At 43.1% G+C, this 19,468-nt stretch overlaps 1 protein-coding gene and 1 pseudogene across 3 annotated transcripts in view; one reads left to right on the top strand and one right to left on the bottom strand.

Annotated features, from left to right (window-relative positions):
• Positions 1 to 19,468, top strand: part of MDGA1 (MAM domain containing glycosylphosphatidylinositol anchor 1) — a 369,996-nt gene that overhangs the window by 169,829 nt on the left and 180,699 nt on the right. The window lies entirely within an intron of this gene.
• LOC147011756 (uncharacterized) lies at positions 8,295 to 11,244 on the bottom strand (annotated as a pseudogene).

Below are 19,468 nucleotides of genomic sequence, written 5' to 3'. Positions count from 1 at the left end.
CAAAGTTTTATAATCCCAAATAACAAGATGCTAATGCAGCTTGCTTTTAAAACTAAAACATATACCGTTTATTAAAAACACGGCATCTCTTAAGATGAATTTCTTGGGTAACGGAGAGATGAAACACGTCGTGGATTAATTACATTCCCACTGTATTTCTGCACCTGATATGAGCACAATAACCAAATTTTGAAGTCATATTTACATGAAGAACATGGTTTGCCACAAAGGAATGAGGGCAATAAATTCGTTCAACTAAGAATCAACTGACAAGCGGATTAAGCAACATGTCAGCTTCCCTTTCAATGAAGGATATTATGCATTGTGTATGACTTGCTTACCCCTGGGTGAAGAGCTATTAACTTTGCCAAAGATTAATTTGATGCATCTATTTAATTGAGTAAGGGTTCAATGCAGTGGCATGTCCTTTCCCTTAATATTTAAGCTTTGTGTTCGGTGTGCCTGTAAAAGACAAGGACGCGAGAGCGTTATTCGTATCTGGCAAGTGCATCCCAATTAGCCGCTTATCCCTCGCACTCGCCAATTACAGTTGAGGCTGCAAGAGAAAACCATAACATCAAGCATCATAGACAAGAAGCCATCATACAAAATGCTGTATAAAGAACTCGAAAATACATCTCTCAAATAACAATTGCCATTGTGATGGCATGGGTATAGATAGCACTTGATCTCGATTTAACGCCCTCATTTGGTACTGTATGCATGCATGCGCACTCTCTGAGCAATGAGTGCTCGCATAACAAAATCATCCATACAATCCATTATCGTTTGGATTATTAGCTTTTTTTTCCCCCGTGACTCGAGCTCAACATTTCATCCTTTGTATTTATCCACAACCACACATCGCTACCTGTTTACAAAGTATATCATTTAATTTCCCCCCAATTCATTCCCTCAGTAGTTCCAATGGGCATATCACGTCCCACAAGGCTGGCCCGAAGCTTGGTGATTACTCACACAGTACAATGAGGTGGGTCTGGGCTTGGCGTGGTCGTACATTGAAACCGTTGTAGTGGCTCGTTCTGCAAGTGTAGACTCCGGCATCTTTGTGGCTCACATTTGGAAACCGCAAGACCCCGTTTTCACCCTCTCCTGGCCATGGTCCCATTGGTCCTGCTACGGGTTCAACTATGTCAGGATTCAGTGATGTTCCACTTGGTCCAGCAACCTCCAGCCACCTATCAGCACCACTTTGACTAGTGCGTGACCAAAGTACAAGGGGTTTTGGCTTCCCATACACAAGACACTGTAGTTCAGCCTCGGAACCCTCTTGAACAACTACAGGGCTATCGTCTGATGGTTCGATGATGCTGGGAGGCACTGTAAGTGAAAGCAAAGGAATAAATAGTGAGATTAATCAGAGAGAGGGCGGAATAACAACAAAGAATAGTTTGCCAGTTTAATGTTCCCATCTGAACACTAAGCTCATGATGATATGTTCCCAGGTTAAATTCAGATACACCAATGTCAATTTGTCCACTATCTCCTACTGTCCTTGTAATGCATGTGATACGTGTACAAGTTTCTCGATGAACCCTAAGGTGGGCAAACAATAGCCAACACATTACAGCATATTGTGTAAAATATTTATTGGAGACAAGATAGCTGGCATACATTGGCAGAATGTTCAAACACTTCTCTGATCCTGAACTCTCATGCAGCTGAAAGTTTAACCTTACCCAATGGCCAATGGTATTGATGGTGTTTTCCCATTATTCACAGACAGACATGTCATGTAGAATAGAACATGTCAGATCTTTCCAGAACACACAGCATATCGTACATGCCATGTTATGAGATGGCATACACATTAAACAATTATCAGATCAGTTTTTTTCGATTTGACTTTTGTTCTGATTCAACAGCTAAGGAATACAGTGGCAGCGAGAGCAGTGACATATGAGAAGGGCAATCGGTAGAGCGCATACCTCCGCCACGCAATGCCTGATCGAGGAGAACATATTGGGCCCAATACATTTTTGAAATATCATGCTATATATCGTTTTTGGCCCCATTTCTCAAGGGTGAAGAATCACTTGAAGAATTAAAAAAAATTCTAGTGTCCAGATCTGGATTCGGATATTCACCAACATTGAATCAATTTGTCCCTGTCACATACACCACCTGCCCACCAAATTTTGTCCAAATCCATCCACCGATAGGTCAGATCTGAATCCGGACCTTAACCAAAATTGAATCGGCTTGTAATTGTCATCTCGCCTCGTTTCGTCATAACTCATCCACAACTTTTTGAGATAACATGCTATACATAGTTTTAGGCTCCATCTCTCAATGGTGAAGAATCACTTGAAAATTCTTTGATCTGGATCCGGATTTGGATCTTTAGCAAAATCTAATCAATTAGTGTTTGTCACACACCCAACATGTCCACTAAGTTTTGTCCGGATTCGTCCACAACTTTTTGAGATATCATGCAATATCGTTTTTAGCCACATCTCCCAATGGTGAGGAATCACTCATAAAATTAAATCGTTTTCGTATCCAGATTCGGATCTTCACCAACATTGAATCAATTCGTTCTTGCGACACACCCAACCGGTTCACCAAGTTTCACCCGAATCTGTCCACAACTTTTTGACATATCGTGCTATATTATCGGTTTCGCCCTCTCTCTCAATGGTGAAGAATCACTTAAAAAATTTTTTTATCAGATTAGGATCCGGATCTGGATCTTCACCAAAATTGAATCAATTCTTCCTTGTATTGTCACACACCCAACGTGTCCACCAAGTTTCATCCAAATCCGTCCACAACTTTTTGAGATATCGTGATGATATATCGTTTTTGGTCCTATCTCTCAATCGTGAAGAATAACTTTTAAAATTCTAGTCGTTGGATCCAGATCCGGATATTCAACAAAATCTAATAAGTTCGTCCTTGTCACACACTGAACCTGTTCACAAAATTTCATCCAGATCCATCTACAACTTTTTGAGATATCCTGTACACAAACAGACAAACAGACAGACAAACAGCAGAAAGGGGTGAAAACATAACCTCCTTCAACTTCGGTGGTGGAGGTAATAACACTGGACTTCACATCTGACAAACAGTTATTGGTGACTTTGGGGAAAGTGACGCAACTTCCTGAAGCTGCACTCTTGGTATCGGCAACTCCAATTTGTAAAAATTATCTTTGCAGCCAGCAGGGCAATTAAGGAAGAGAAATCTCCCCACCTCCCCCTTCCACACCATAATGGTTGCCAACCTAAAGGGTTTCTCCATGCTCTATCCTCTAAGTGCTGAGCATCAAGCGAGGAAGCAGCATGTACCATTTTCAAAGTCTTTGTTATGTCCTGGCCTCAATCAGAATTGGATCGCCAACCTATCAGACTCAGAGCAGATGCTCTAACCATAGTTCCACTGAATGACAATACCACTGCCAAGGAGTCTTGTTGTAATTAACTGTGGTGCTACTGCCCCACTGTCGGAATGTTGTCTTTCAATACCCTCTGTCGTCTTTGTCTTCCATGAGCCTCGATCGTTTTACTAGATCTTGTCTTCCATTAAACATTAAAAACTAGTACGACACTCGGTTGAGCGCATATCTCTGCCAGGCTGAACAGTTACGTTTTGTATCCCACTGAGAGGCCAGATCACATCTGGACCATTCGTCCTGTAACACACTAAAATCGAATCGGCTTGTTCGTGTCAACTCCCCAACTCATCCACCTAGTTTTGTCATAACTCGACCATAACATTGAGATATCGTGCTATGTATGGTTTTTGGCCCAATCTCTCAATAGTGAAGAATCACTTAGAAAATTCTAGTCGCCGGATCCGGATTCAGATCTTCACCAAAATCGAACACTTCGTCCTTGTCACACACTCAACCAGTCCACCAATTCTTGTTAGAATCTGTCCACAACTTTTTTCATGAACTCGCTGGCCAGGCCTAACGATTGACCAAGTTGTTTGGGCAGGAATTTGGAATTTGTTTATGGTGCCAGTGATAGCTCACCTCCTCAACGCGAAGGACACCGTGAGATCTTTAACGTCCACAAACTAATACCGGCAAATGGGGCATCCAGTTTAATGTCCCTCAGAGGGGACGGTGCACATATTGATGAATCACCCCATCAGTGAAACACCTGGATGACAGTTTATAGCTGGGTTGGGATTGAAACCCAGGTTAGACGCCAGCCCAGAAGTAAAGAAACGACAATGGATTTCCCCCAAAAAGGAGTTGAGAAAGCGCAAGTTTAATGCAGTGAGAAACAAGGTGAGGCTGACGTTTCAGGGGTTCACCTTCATCGGAGTAAAAAGGATCACCTACGCAGTCCATCACAAGTCTTCATCAAGACTAGTATTCCTTGTTAAAGAAATAATAAACTGCTGCATTTATGACATTTGCACACAATGCAACATCTTCAAATTTGTTTTTGTCAACTTCACAAGAAGCTTGATGATCATAGATCTCTGAAGACACTTGAGAATCAATGCTTGCATGAATTAACAAGTCCATCTGGACAAGTCTCTCGGACAGCAGCATGGGAGGGGGACAAAAAGAGCTTCTGATCAAATTGAGTAGCCGGCTATTAGTCTTGTGAAGCTGCAGTACTGTCTGCCTTAAAGGCATCAATCACTGGAAGTAATGTGTGCCTTCTGTTCTTCCTGGCATGGATGAAAAGATTCTGCAGCACATATACTGCAAGGATAAAGGGATTCTGCAGAGCGACAACTTCAGGCAAGTCAAAAGTTGTTTGTTTATTTCTTTATTTCCCTTCACAGCCCCATAGATTTTTCTTTTTTTACAACAGTCAGGAGGGAATCCAGAATCTCCATACCACAAGCATCAATTTGTTACCTTTGCTGCAATCAACATCAACAAGGGAATTGAGCTGCATAAAATTTTTCCTCTCCCTTTCCAAGTACGACAACGCTTTGTCAAACCATCAACACCGTGTATACAAATCACTCTAATCCTCAACTGGCAAGGCAGAAATGGCATGGCTCTTGAGATTTCCAGGTTTTGTTGTATTAGAATATGCAATAAAAATATTATTGCCAAGTTTTTGTGCAATGTCGAGGTTACTTTTTCAGCAATGCTGGCGCTCTAAACATTTTTGGTGATGGTTCCTCATCTGACTTCTTGGTCATGATACAGCAAAGTGTTCATCATATCCTGTCATTAATGATATGTAAGCCTGGTGTTGGTTTTGTGGTTCGGGTGACTGGCTTCGGATCTTAGGGTCCTGAGTTTCAGCCCCCTTTCCTGCAGAATTAACACCAGGTGGGGTTGACTCAGCCTGTCATCCTTCCAAGGTCGGTGAAATGAGTACGTGTACTGGTAATCGGGGCACTACATCAGCGGCACAGCTGTGCCCCAACAAACGATAGCTACCCATCAGCCAAGCTGCCATATGCAAGAAGATGATGATTAATGATAGAATTGTTATTCATAAATTCCATACCAAGAGAAGTTTCCAATTCTCAATTCCTTTTCAAAATTAAAACAGATCCACTATTCTGGTTCTACTGAAGACTGTGTTCAAAAGACTGGTTATTGTATCAAAAAATTGTTAAACTGACATTCATCTCCCCTAATTTCCCTCCCTCACCCCCAAATTTAATACAGGGTGCTTCAAAAGAAACAGCGCAGAAGAAACTTACATCTTGTGCAAAAAGTTAAGTCTTTCAGAGAAAAGTACAAATTATTGTCAAATACGACAAAACATGGTGGGTATCTCACTTGAGCAGGCCAATGATACCTGCAACTGCAAGTAAATAAGCACACATTTACATTTTAAGATTAACTTCTTCCTTATCAGCCACAATTATTCCTCCCTGATTGTGGAGTTGGCTGGGGGAAGTGGTTGGCCAAAGTCTTTTACGAACAGGCTGGCCAGGCCTGAAGATCAACTCAGTAGTTTGGGCAGAAATTTGTAATTTGTTCAGGGTGCCGGCAATAGCTCGCCTACTCTTTACAAAGGATCTTTAAAGTCTACAAACTAATGCCAGCAGCTGCGATGCCAATTTAACAGCGCACACACATTGATGAATCACCCTGCCTGTGAAACACCAAGATGACAGTTTTAGTGCTGGGAGGAGATTCAAACCCAGACTAAACAGCAAAGAGGCAACAGTGTATACTTCTGGTCTAGGCTATCCTGCCAGCATGATAATAATAATAATAATAATAATAATAATAATAATAAATATTAACAATAATAAACTCCAGCAAGAACAACAGGCTTTCAGCGCTAATGGCTTAAAAGCCAAATAAAGCAAGCAACTTATGTTCAGGGCATGGGAGCAGGACATACTGCTTATAACATCGCTCCAAAAGCTAAAATAAATAAATATGAGCATACATTATAATTATACATTTCACCTTATGTAGTTGCATGAAACTAGTTCTTCTCTGCCAAAAATCTCACACAAGAATGGGCCATAATAGAGAGTTTTATTTAATTCCTACACAAGAGCTCAATGGATGTTGAGATTCTATTTTAACTGGAGAGTCCATTGAATGCCTTACCCTACACAGTATTGAGAACAGGACATGGGAAGGGCTTTTAACACTCTTGCCTTATCTTTCCAAGCACAATCTATATTTATCTACGTGCCGCCATTTTGGCTGACATTTCCCAATACCAAGAGCGTGAGCAGCAAATTTGATTGGTCGAGATGGCGTAAAATGTCGTCATATTTTGCCCAAGTGCTGCTAAACGGAAGGGTTTTGAAAGTGACAAAAAGGTGACTTATGTTATGCAGTGTTCAAGTACTATACAATTTGATTGGAATAAAATAACGATTTTAACCGTCAAAGGAAAAAAAAAATCGGAAGTTTACCACCATTGGTGCACCGTCTTTTACACCAACTTATTTAACGTGCTAAATTAGTTATTCGTGCCTGTTGTTTGTGTCCTTTATGATGTCTGTAAAAACAGTAAGTTTCCTGTTTGGAATGATTTTCAATCCTGTTTGACTGCCAGGCAGACAGATAAAGTATTACCTCACTCTGTGCGCATGTGAACTCGGGACGAGATTCAGTACAATTTGCCAAATTCAGAGCCAAAGTACTGCTAAACTGCAGGTTTGTTTTCCAATTAGTGTTCAAAATATTAAATTAAATTGGAATTAAGTTTTTCCTCCATCATAAACTGATGTCTGTTGACAGATAGACAGACAGACCGAAGTGAACCAATTGCTTAACTCCGCATTGCACGCAGGGTCATGGACATTTTTATAATTCGCATTAATACCAGTTGAAATGTATTTGTTGAAATGGGATTATCCACAAAATGTATGGATTGTTCTAGCATTTTCCCTTATAATCAGCATTCCTTTTAACTGTAGCTTACATTTTCAACTTCATTGAAAAAATGATTGTAAGATTCCTTTTGAACAAAAAATTGGAGCATGTAGTAACCAAAGGATAGCCTAGACCCTAGAGGTTCACAAGCTCACCTCAAAGCTGTCAAGCCTGGGTTCGAATCTCGACCCAGCTATAAACTGCCATCCCATTTGTAAAGTTCTGATGTAGAAGATATATAAAGAGGCAATGTTTGAAGAGAATGATCGTTTATTCAGGCACCAGAATCATCATGGCGTCGTGCTCCCATACCTGTAATGCCCCGGCGCCCCGGAACGCCCGCTTCATATCCAAAAGCAAACACAAGCCAATGTAATACTTTTACATCTCCCTTTCCCACAAGAAGAAAAGTAATAAAGTAAAAACAGCAACTAATGTAATACCATTATATCTCTGCAATGTGTCATATCATTACTAGTGCATGCCCGTCCGTGCGTGGCCGTACATGCAAAGAAAAATTTCAAACCGCGTGCCAGAAACAACAACCACACAGGCCGTTCCTTCGCTGTCGCGTGCACGTACATGCATTGCCGTACGTGCAAAAAACCAAAACAAAAACTTTCAAACAACCACACAGGCCGTTCCTTCGCTCTCGTAAACAACAACGGCTGGATTGGGGCATTGTGTTTATCTATAAATGCGCATAAGAAATCGAGAAATTATTAGAATACACGAAGTCATCACAATCCGGAAGTCCGTACGTTGTAACCCGTAATGGGGAACGCGGCTGTGCTTCCCTTCCCCATCGGCCACGCCTACGCAGAAACGTGTCTTGTCATTGGTTGGTAAATATATGGCCATAACTTGGGAAGCACTTGTCTGATTAATATCAAACCTTGAAAAGGCACATACTCCCCAGCAATATACCTGGCAACTTTCAATTAGATCGGACCAGTGGTTGTCGAGAAACAGCAGTTACAGACACACACACAGACACACACACACACAGACACACACACACACACACACACACACACACACACACACACACACACACACACACACACACACACACACACTGCTGGATTTATAGATAGATAACACTAATACAGGAATCCAAATCAGTTAACACCAGATATAACCAAAGTGTATAAATGTAAACATCAGATAAACAGTGTTTATAGATCAAGACGGCATGGTGTTTTCACAGCTCGGCCAGACCTCGAATGGACAGTTGTCAGGTTCTTTGAAGGCGGCAACATGTGACTACAACTGGCAGAGCACTTGGGAGATTGACGAACGATCTCTTCTCTGGTGGAGTGGGTGATGTCATAGTCATGGTTCACAGGTTCAACACCAGACCTTGCAGATGGTTCACTGTTCCCGCTCACTATGGGTTCAGAAATCTTGTTTTGGATCGTAGATTGATGGGGCACTGCAACACATGCTGGGAGCTCCTGAATGTGAATTGTGTCAAAGTGTTTGACCATTTGGTGATGCAAGCAAATAGGACCGTGGCTCTTCACACATTGACAGAACTGTGACTGGCTCCCAGCAATGAGTGTTGTGGTTCTGAACGCGAACTCGTTGTCCAGGGTGTAGGCAGGACATTTCCTGTGCCCGAGCATGCCTATCGTGGTAGAGTTTTTGTGAGTAGCAGCGCTTCTCCAGCTCCTCGTGGATGAGGTTGGCATCATCATGCATGTTGGTGATTCTGGTTGGTACTAGCTATTTGACTTTTCTGCGCATAAGCAGTTGAGCAGCACTTGCCAAGTTGTAGCTCACTGGGATGGAATGCAAAGCTAGCAGTGCAAGATTAAAATCGTTTCCTGCACTTTTTGATTTGTGGAGGATGGATTTCACCGTCTCAACTTGGCACACAATGAATCCATTACATTTTGGGAATGTTGAGGATGTGATGTGGTCAAAATTCCATTTCCCAGCAAATGAACGAAATTCCACGCTGGAGAAATGAGGACCATTCTCGCTCATAAATGTATCAGGAATTCCAAACTCAGAAAACATCTGTCCCAAGGTCACAATAATTTTGCGGCTGTGGGCGGACTCAGGTAGTTTGCAGACAATAATAAAATAATAATAATAATAATAATAATAATAATAATAATAAACCAATGTCACCCACAGGGTGACCCGTATCTTGCCAAAAGGTGACCACGTGTGACTTCTTTAAGGTCACACTGAGGTGAACAGAGCTGCTATCCACCAGGAGCGACTCCTTGAGGAATATCTGCCTACGAGAGATTCCGATGAGAATCGTTCTACAGAGTAACCATGAAAAATATGCTTTTGCCTCATAACGTCACCAAATGATGTCATAATGTCTCAAGCTTGACATATCTGGAAAGCACTCATCGAGGTGTTCAATTTGAGGTACTACACGATATGGTTCCTAAAAATTGAAAATTTGACCTTGGGGTCAAATATGTTTGACCTGAGGCGCTAACCATGAAGGTCAAGGCCAATCGCCACCAAAATTTAATCAGCTGAGCAGCAGACCATGAACTATATTCCCATGAAGTTTGAAGACGATCCGATCAAAATTACTCAAAAAATAAGGGTTTCGTCGACTCTCCTGATTTGCGACAAAGTGACCTTGACCTTTGACCTTGACCTTCAAAATTTTATGCGCTGAAAGGGACCTCCTATAGGCCTCTGATATGCGAAGTTACAAAAATTTCCAATGATAACTGTGCTCTTGTTCCCAATAGCCAAGGAGACTGCTTCGGCGGCACCAACGCTCTGCGCAGAGTATGGTCCTAATGGATGGATGGATGACTGTGCTCTGCAGAATTTTTTATACGTGATTACAGACAAACAAAAAAAAAAAAACATACAAGCTGACTAACATATCTTGCAAAACTTCGTTTTGGCAAGATAATAATAATCTGTGATGATGAGCCACTGAGCTGCATCGAAGTAGAACAGGTCACATTTGACTTTACTCCATGGTCTGAACGGAATGTCATGTTGCTGTAGTGGTTCAGGCAGCTGAGAATTCTGGTGTCGCTGGCAGGTAGGACAGCAGTCCACAAGCTGATCAATGTCCTTGTTTGTGTTATACCAGTACACAGTATCGTTAGCCAGCAGTTTCGTTTTCTCGTGCCCAAAATGGCCCGAGTGGAGTTTCTGCAGAATGTCATTTATCATACTCTTAGGTATGACTCTCTCCCCTTTAATAATCACATCATTTTAAATTGACAACTCATCCCGAAAACTCCAGTATGTCCTAAGAGCCTCTGAGAATTCCTTCAGACAGTCTGGCCATCCACTGATAATAAAGGCTCAAAGTTGACTCAGGTCAGAATCACAAAGCATTTCTTGTTGTATACCCAGAAAATTTCTCAGAAGAGAAGCGGACAAAATCCATATGCAAGTCCAAGTCAATTGTAGTTGTATTGAATGGACCGGGAAGGTGGGATTGGCCATTGGCAAGCTGATTGCCTGCCCCAGGGTGGTACTCCATTGTAAAATTATACCCTTGGAGTCTGACAAACATTCATTGCAATCTCGGTGGGGGTAGCGATCAATGGCTTGTCAATGATCATCAGCAATGGCTTATGAACAGTGAGCACAATGAAACTGACCATACAGGTAAGTATGGAAACATTCAATGCCAAACACAATGGCCAATAGGTCACGTTCGATGCCAGTGTAAAAAATTGATGGTGCGGCCCCCATTAGAATCCAGAATCCTTTTTGAGAAGGTCTCTGAGAGTCACAGATTTCATTCTGAAGTCCTTGATGAAGGGCGACTAACATGTCATGAAGCCTATGAAATGTTGAAGCTCAGCTTTGTTCTCAGGTTTTGGAATATCTCTCAGATCTTGAATCTTCTGCTGGTCAGGCCGTATTCCTTGTCTACCATAAGTATAACCAAAGAAGGTGATGCTGGTCTTCTTGATGTGGCATTTGTTTGACTTGAAAACGAAGCCTTCGCGTCGTGCTGTTTCCATCAGCTCCTTGAGGTGTCGGTCATGCTCCTCCTCAGTGGTGCCATAGACAGTGAGGTCATCTGCTATGCCAACTGCACTTTTACAATCCTGGAGAATACGGTCCATTTCCATCTGGACATTGTCCTGGCTTACACACAGTCCAAAAGGCAATCGTTGGAAACAATACCGGCCCGCTGAGGTCTGAAATGTAAGAAGTTGTTGGCTATCTCCATCGAGTCTTACAGACCAGTACCCTGACTTGGCATCAAGTTTTGAGAAGTATTGCGCTCCTGCAAATTTGTGATTGAGCTCTTCCATTGTAGGCATTTTGTGATATGGATGAATTAGGGCTCGATTAAGATGCTTTCGGTCCAAACAAATCCGAATATTGACATCTTTTTTTGTTACATACGTGAGAGAGCTGACCCACTCAGTCGGTTCCTTGATTTGCCGTATGACTCCCTGCAGAACCATCTAATCAAGTTCTCATTAAATTTTGTCCTTGAGAGCAATAGGGGTTCTACATAGTGGACCAACATGAGGTGGGACATTTGGGTCCACAACAAGCCTGTGTTTTATATGAAATTCACCGATGTGGTCAAATTGTTGTGGGTATGCGTCCATGATTTCTTTCACACTGTTGTAAACCAGTGGTTGGTTACTGTTCACTGAACAATGCAACGTAACAGCATGAAGGTTCTCACATGATTGAAGGCCAAGAACTGCAGGACCACCGACATCCACAACAAAGAAACATGTGCTGGTCGACCGTGATCTCTTGTAACTGCAGGCAATGTCTACTGTGCCAAAACACTTGATGTGGATTCCATTGTAAGCAGTTAAAATGCCCTCTGCTGCTTGAAGAGAGCCAACGTAGGGTTCATCATTTGAATCCAACATTTCAGGAAACATGCGTCGAAAAGTGCGATTGTGTAAAGCGTTTCCTTGGGCACATGTGTCCACCTTCAGCTTAAGATAATAAACACCTGGCCTCCTGCTGTAATGCCTCCAACTTGAAAGTACAGCCCCAATCATTGTCTAAAAATTTTATAAGCCGCCACACTGCATTAGGCACGGTCCAATCCATGTGCTGAGTTCCCGCCAGGTCCGCCATTGTGAACGGCGACTGCGTGGATCGACGAGGAACGAGCCGATTACAAAAGGCACGGGAAACACCGGCTTGTTTCCTTGATGGGCTCAAATATGTGTCGTAAAACCTCTGCCACCACGTAAAGTTCTGATGTAGAAGATATACAAAGAGGCAATGTTTGAAGAGAACGATTGCTTATTCAGGCACCCGAATCATCATGGCGTCGTGCTCCCGCCACCGCATACCAATAATTCCCAGCATCCCGGAACTCCTGCTTCATATCCAAAAGCAAACCAATGTAATACCATTACATCAGTGTTTCACAGGCAGGGTGATTCATCGATGTGTGTACCTTCCCTCGGATGGACGTTAAACAGGGTGTCCTGTCTGCCAGCATTAGTTGGTGAAGGTTGAAGATTCCACAGTGTCCTTCTATTCATGAAGAGGAGGCAAAATTACAAATTCCTGCCCTAACTAGTTAGTCGAGCATCAGGCCTGGCCAGCCACTTCCTGAAGGACTTGAGCCAAAAACGTCCATCGGCCAACCCCACAAAAACGTGGGAATAATTGTGGCCACCAAACAAGAATAAGAATATTGAGCACACCAATCTTCTTCTTCCATGTTATAACCAAAAGGAGTTGCGTACATGGGTAAACAAAATTCACAGAGCTTTTTATCACCTCCACTGTGTATAGAATAATACAGATGAATGGCTGCTCATTATAATGTATTATTCAATGCAACGCCTGTTGTCTTTGGTGCTCTGCCCACATGTACGTTCAATGCTGCCAAAGCAGCTTCCTGATAAGGACTACTCACTGGATGGTTTGATTTGTCTTCCTAGGATTGGACCGTTGAAGGGCAGGAATTTCTTTAGGATGCTGGTGATAATTATTCGATCACCCTTCATGAAAGACACCATGCAATCTTTAACATCCAGCAGCTGATGTTGGCAGATGAGACACCCAGATTAACGTACATACGAGGAACGGTGCACAACGTGAGGCAACATGACATTGCGAAGCATAGTCTATAGTCAGTTTGGATTCAAACCCAATATCGACAACTCAAAGTAAAGAGCACTACTTCTGCACCATTGTGATGTACATTTAATTGAATTATCAGTGGTTAAAAAAAAAAAAAAAAAGTAAATGGAGAAACCTGCATTCCTTACAAACACAGTAAAGATTTTTGGACTTTTCCCGAGCAGACAGTTGCCTTTGAGATTTGGATTGTTTTTATTCAAAAATGAAAGTCTCTGCAGCCACTCACAATCAAACAGCTGCATCTCCATCAATGAATAGGAGATGCTCATCGAGACAAAGGGTCACAACGATGCTTCTCTGAGATTGCCAGGATTTTGGACAGTGGAGTGCTGGGTAACCTGTAGCGTATCTACCTGTTGGGTGGCAATGAATCTACCTGCATCCTCCTGCCGCCCCCTCTACCCTCCGACCTCCCCCTACCTCTGACTGTTCTTTAACACTGTGTAAGGTCACTTTAAATGCTTTGCACAAAATGTGATCTCCAGGAATGCAAATTAAGCAAGTCATACAATTACTAATAAAAATGCCTAAATTACATTTGTTTTGATGTGTTCAAACCCTCATTACATTAATAGTGTTTAGATAATGAAATATGTGCTTGTTTTTTAAATTAAAATGTATCATTTGGTTGGCTTGTAATTGCGGCATTGGGAATCTTGCGGCCCTCAGAATTGTTTGAGGGCTGAACATGCGGCCCTCTGATTAGCTTCCATTTCCTACCGTTTGTCTTGATGACAACCAATGTTGTGCTGGTGACAGCATCACAGGTGTGTAGTTGAAAGAAGAGCGAGAATTGCTTTGCAATACACGTCCTCTCCAGGTTCTAATGAATGTTTGGGAGATAAAAATGTTTGCGTTGAACACACGCTCGAGCCGATACAGGAACATAAATGAAGAAGAAGAAACCCTCAACCCTACCTTGTTTAGGTCTAATCGGTAAAATAAAAGGAAAAGCAATTTTCATTTACCGATAACTTTTGTAGACTAGAAACCAATAAAAAACAACGAGGATAACAAACCGGAGATAAAAAATTATTTTTCGTTAACGAACGCTCAAGCCGATTCCAGAACCAAAATGAAGGAGAAACTCTCCGAAAGGGCATAACTCTGTGAAAAATTGCCGAAACGCCCTGAAACTCGAAAGCATTCTGTAACTTATCATAATAAAGTAATGCACCAAGTTTCAGTTGAAATTGTTAAAGGATTATGGGGGAAAAGTCTTAAAAACCACAGGTGGGACGGACAAACGGAGAGCAAACCAGTAGTCTCCTGTCCCCTCCAGTGATACCGGGAGGGGCCAAATAAGAAGCATGGCTGGCAGTCAGCACCCATTGTTTAAACAATGTGGAATGTAATTAGTATCTACAAACTCCAAAAATGCATAATCTTTCAATGCAACAAAAGTGGAAATGCAAAAACTCAAAATAGTGAGTTGGTAATGTCAATTCACTTCATATTTTTTACACGAGATAAGGCTCATAAGTCAGCTCTCACATACACAAACACAAACACTTACACACCTTGGGGGAAGTGCCATTACTTGCAGTGCACTGTAGGTACTAGTGACATCACAACAATGGCACTAGCTTTCTCAACATACTCAGCAGAGCATTTCCTTAGGACGAATTTCCTCCTCCCCATGGATGATTGCCAACCTATGAGGATTGTTCATGCACTATCCATTTATATGCTGAACATTCAAGCAAGGAAGCAGCACGTACCATTTTACAAGTGTTTGATAGGATTCGGCCAGGGTTTGAATGACTGATCTCCCAAACACTAACCAGTACACCACCAAGTCTGGATGGCTTTAATCTTGATTCTCCCTTCAAACCTTTGAAAAACTCATGGCAACATTTGCAGTTGTGTTTTACAACAACAACAATTGTGTTTGCAACAACAATAATCCAGCATTTATGTAATCATTTTCTGTTATGTTTTAAACAGATCACGTGTTTAATCCCTCCCCACCAAAAATAGTGATACAAACACAGCATTGTGAAATTTACGTATCTCCTTTTAAGACACTGTAGGGATATTTCGAAAGGAAACAGTGGAAGTGAAAACAAACACACAATTATTGTTGTTGTTGAAATTGCCGAAGCTCTTCCTTCTCCCTTCAAGACCATCTCCTAACCACTCTTCCTCATCCCACAGTACGATGAACGAAAGCCCCACAAGACGTTAGCGGCTCAGGGACTCCAAGAATCAATTCAGTTCTTGTAGCTGGAAGTCACATAATGGTGTAAAATCCAACAACAAGAAAATGGGAGGCAGCCAACAGTAACACGGCACAAGAACAACAGGAATGGGATCTTCGATTTACCTTTTTTAAAAGGCAACTGTGAAAGGAACCATTCAAAAAGAAGACAAGCACAAGTACAGGTCATAGGATATGTTTCTACTTGCAAGTGGTGTCATGCATGACACATTGACACAAGTCTACAGCGATGAAAGGCATAATGGAGCTCATATGCCTCTTCCTTTCCATCCGCACCTATGTATGTCTCTTCCTTTCCATCCGCACCTATGTGTCTCTTCCTTTCCATCCGCACCTATGTGCCTCTTCCTTTCCATTCACACCTATGTATGTCTCTTCCTTTCCATCCGCACCTATGTGTCTCTTCCTTTCCATCCGCACCTATGTGCCTCTTCCTTTCCATTCACACCTATGTATGTCTCTTCCTTTCCATCCGCACCTATGTGTCTCTTCCTTTCCATCCGCACCTATGTGTGTCTCTTCCTTTCCATCCGCACCTATGTGTCTCTTCCTTTCCATCCGCACCTATGTGTCTCTTCCTTTCCATCCGCACCTATGTATGTCTCTTCCTTTCCATCCGCACCTATGTGTCTCTTCCTTTCCATCCGTACCTATGTGTCTCTTCCTTTCCATCCGCACCTATGTATGCCTCTCCTTTCCATCTGCACCTATGTATGCCTCTTCCTTTCCATCCGCACCTATGTATGTCTCTTCCTTTCCATCCGCACCTATGTATGTCTCTTCCTTTCCATCCGCACCTATGTATGTCTCTTCCTTTCCATCCGCACCTATGTATGTCTCTTCCTTTCCATCCGCACCTATGTATGTCTCTTCCTTTCCATCCGCACCTATGTGTCTCTTCCTTTCCATCCGCACCTATGTGTCTCTTCCTTTCCATCCGCACCTATGTGTCTCTTCCTTTCCATCCGCACCTATGTGTCTCTTCCTTTCCATCCGCACCTATGTGTCTCTTCCTTTCCATCCGTACCTATGTGTCTCTTCCTTTCCATCCGGACCTATGTATGTCTATCCTTTCCATCCGTACCTATGTGTCTCTTCCTTTCCATCCGGACCTATGTATGTCTATCCTTTCCATCCGCACCTATGTGTCTCTTCCTTTCCATCCGCACCTATGTGTCTCTTCCTTTCCATCCGTACCTATGTGTCTCTTCCTTTCCATCCGGACCTATGTATGTCTATCCTTTCCATCCGCATCTATGTATGTCTCTTCCTTTCCATCCGCACCTATGTGTCTCTTCCTTTCCATCCGCACCTATGTATGCCTCTTCCTTTCCATCCGCACCGATGTATGTCTCTTCCTTTCCATCCGCACCTATATATGTCTCTTCCTTTCCATCCGCACCTATGTGTCTCTTCCTTTCCATCCGCACCTATGTGTCTCTTCCTTTTCATCCACACCTATGTATGTCTCTTCCTTTCCATCCGCACCTATGTATGTCTCTTCCTTTCCATCCGCACATATGTGTCTCTTCCTTTCCATCCGCACCTATGTATGTCTCTTCCTTTCCATCCGCACCTATGTGTCTCTTCCTTTCCATCCGCACCTATGTGTCTCTTCCTTTCCATCCGCACCTATGTATGTCTCTTCCTTTCCATCCGCACCTATGTGTCTCTTCCTTTCCATCCACACCTATGTATGTCTCTTCCTTTCCATCCGCACCTATGTGTCTCTTCCTTTCCATCCGCACCTATGTGTCTCTTCCTTTCCATCCGCACCTATGTATGTCTCTTCCTTTCCATCCGCACCTATGTATGTCTCTTCCTTTCCATCCGCACCTATGTGTCTCTTCCTTTCCATCCGCACCTATGTGTCTCTTCCTTTCCATCCGCACATATGTGTCTCTTCCTTTCCATCCGCACCTATGTATGTCTCTTCCTTTCCATCCGCACCTATGTGTCTCTTCCTTTCCATCCGCACCTATGTGTCTCTTCCTTTCCATCCGCACCTATGTATGTCTCTTCCTTTCCATCCGCACCTATGTGTCTCTTCCTTTCCATCCACACCTATGTATGTCTCTTCCTTTCCATCCGCACCTATGTGTCTCTTCCTTTCCATCCGCACCTATGTGCCTCTTCCTTTCCATTCACACCTATGTATGTCTCTTCCTTTCCATCCGCACCTATGTGTCTCTTCCTTTCCATCCGCACCTATGTGCCTCTTCCTTTCCATTCACACCTATGTATGTCTCTTCCTTTCCATCCGCACCTATGTGTCTCTTCCTTTCCATCCGCACCTATGTGTGTCTCTTCCTTTCCATCCGCACCTATGTGTCTCTTCCTTTCCATCCGCACCTATGTGTCTCTTCCTTTCCATCCGCACCTATGTATGTCTCTTCCTTTCCATCCGCACCTATGTATGTCTCTTCCTTTCCATCCGCACCTATGTATGTCTCTTCCTTTCCATCCGCACCTATGTGTCTCTTCCTTTCCATCCGCACCTATGTGTCTCTTCCTTTCCATCCGCACCTATGTCTCTTCCTTTCCATCCGCACCTATGTATGCCTCTTCCTTTCCATCCGCACCTATGTATACCTCTTCCTTTCCATCTGCACCTATGTATGCCTCTTCCTTTCCATCCGCACCTATGTATGCCTCTTCCTTTCCATCCGCACCTATGTATGTCTCTTTCTTTCCATCCACACCTATGTATGCCTCTTCCTTTCCATCCGCACCTATGTATGTCTCTTCCTTTCCATCCGCACCTATGTATGTCTCTTCCTTTCCATCCGCACCTATGTGTCTCTTCCTTTCCATCCGCACCTATGTGTCTCTTCCTTTCCATCCGCACCTATGTGTCTCTTCCTTCCTTTCCATCCGCACCTATGTGTCTCTTCCTTTCCATCCGCACCTATGTGTCTCTTCCTTTTCATCCACACCTATGTATGTCTCTTCCTTTCCATCCGCACCTATGTGTCTCTTCCTTTCCATCCGGACCTATGTATGTCTATCCTTTCCATCCGCACCTATGTGTCTCTTCCTTTCCATCCGCACCTATGTATGTCTCTTCCTTTCCATCCGCACCTATGTGTCTCTTCCTTTCCATCCGCACCTATGTGTCTCTTCCTTTCCATCCGCACCTATGTGTCTCTTCCTTTCCATCCGCACCTATGTATGCCTCTTCCTTTCCATCCGCACCTATGTATGTCTCTTCCTTTCCATCCGCACCTATGTGTCTCTTCCTTTCCATCCGCACCTATGTATGCCTCTCTTCCTTTCCATCCGCACCTATGTATGCCTCTTCCTTTCCATCCGCACCGATGTATGTCTCTTCCTTTCCATCCGCACCTATATATGTCTCTTCCTTTCCATCCGCACCTATGTGTCTCTTCCTTTCCATCCGCACCTATGTGTCTCTTCCTTTCCATCCGCACCTATGTATGTCTCTTCCTTTCCATCCGCACCTATGTGTCTCTTCCTTTCCATCCGCACCTATGTATGTCTCTTCCTTTCCATCCACACCTATGTATGCCTCTTCCTTTCCATCCGCACCTATGTGTCTCTTCCTTTCCATCCGCACCTATGTATGTCTCTTCCTTTCCATCCGCACCTATGTGTCTCTTCCTTTCCATCCGCACCTATGTATGTCTCTTCCTTTCCATCCGCACCTATGTATGTCTCTTCCTTTCCATCCGCACCTATGTGTCTCTTCCTTTCCATCCGCACCTATGTATGTCTCTTCCTTTCCATCCGCACCTATGTATGTCTCTTCCTTTCCTTTCCATCCGCACCTATGTATGTCTCTTCCTTTCCATCCGCACCTATGTGTCTCTTCCTTTCCATCCGCACCTATGTGTCTC

Source organism: Eptatretus burgeri, chromosome 15 (genome assembly GCF_056783735.1).
Source record: "Eptatretus burgeri isolate ZD-2024b chromosome 15, Ebu_testis_v1, whole genome shotgun sequence".
NCBI lineage: Eukaryota > Metazoa > Chordata > Myxini > Myxiniformes > Myxinidae > Eptatretus > Eptatretus burgeri.
This window is presented reverse-complemented; position numbering and strand designations above follow the sequence as displayed.